Raw genomic sequence first — 1523 nt, forward strand, 5'->3', positions numbered from 1 at the left:
TTCAGAAATGGAACACAGCAACAAGGGGTCACAATTGGAAGTTAGACACACAGACGAATCGCAGGGATGTTAGGAAATATTTCTTCAGTCATAGAGTTGTAAGGAAGTGGAATAGTCTGGAGAGTGATGTAGTGGAAGCAGAATCCATACATAGCTTTAAGAAGAGGTATGATAAAGCTCATGGAGCAGGGAGAGGACCTAGTAGCGACCAGTGAAGAGGCGGGGCCAGGATCTATGACCTGCCCCCTGCAACCACAACTAGGTGAGTACACACACACACACACACACACACACGCAGGCCAAGTGTCTAGTGGACAAGTGCGTATGAGAAAATCTTAAAAGGCTGATAGGAAAGAAAAACTGGAGCGGCAGCTGGAGAAGTTACAATGCCTCCCACATGTATCATTCAATAATTAATGTACACCTCCCAGTGTGTATTAAACCCCACACAACAGGTAAGGTAGCGAGGTATTGGCCAATATTATGTTGCCTTCCTGTTGAGAGGCGTTAGGATACACCAACAATAGAATAAATGGGTAAATGTGTTGTTATAATATTAATTGTTATAATATCTAATTGAAAATTAGATCTAAAATGTAATTAAATCTGCCAAGCCTATATCACTTTTTATAATCATACAGTCCACCAATTAGCCAGTGTTACTGGTTTAAATTTTCAAAATAAATATTTAGGAGCCAAATGTTCTTAAACCAGAGTCCCGAAGTTAGTTGTGGAGCTGAGACAATGGTCACTGAAGGAGGGACATTGTTTGAGATCCCAGTGTTCCTAAAGTCCCACAAGTCTCCAAGATACATCACCATCAGTAAGTTACTATTTATTTTTGTGTCTAGAAATCTCCCCAGTGTGTGGGTAGAAAAGTTAATTCGAGATTGTTTACTCGTGGAAAATCCCCACGTAATTTCTACCGATTTCAGACTAATTAAATATTTTAATGAAAAAAATACAATGAATATGGCGTTACTTAAATTACTTAATAATTCAAACCAGACTCAGTCTTTAATATTACAAACACAATCAAGAAAATATTTCTCAAAATTGTTACAATACCTAAACACTTACACATTTCAGATTTCCTCTATATATTTTCTCAACTCAAAACAATGACAAATTATTAACAGTGAAGAGTTGAGTTGAATTTTATATATTATTAAGCATTTGCTTCAAGTTCTGTATATTCAGATTTTGAAAATTCAGGAAATTAATCATGATTTAAGGCAAATGATTGTTCCCGAATTTCAGAGTGAGAAGGATAAGCCAAAGGAAGACTTGGTCTGTTAGCCACAATTTTATTTTGACATATTATTCACGTATTCTGATTTGAAAGTTTCGAGAACTACAGAATAATACAACCAACAGTTGGGATATATATATCTATATACATATTTTATCATAAAGGTGTATGGAGTTTGTCTTTATGTTTACTGAATAAAATAATTGTTAAAGAGTCGGTAATAACAAATCAAAAAAAAATCTGAGAGTAAAGTTGCAATAATCGTGCAGAA

This window comes from Cherax quadricarinatus, chromosome 27 (genome assembly GCF_038502225.1).
Source record: "Cherax quadricarinatus isolate ZL_2023a chromosome 27, ASM3850222v1, whole genome shotgun sequence".
In the NCBI taxonomy this organism is placed as follows: Eukaryota; Metazoa; Arthropoda; class Malacostraca; order Decapoda; family Parastacidae; genus Cherax; species Cherax quadricarinatus.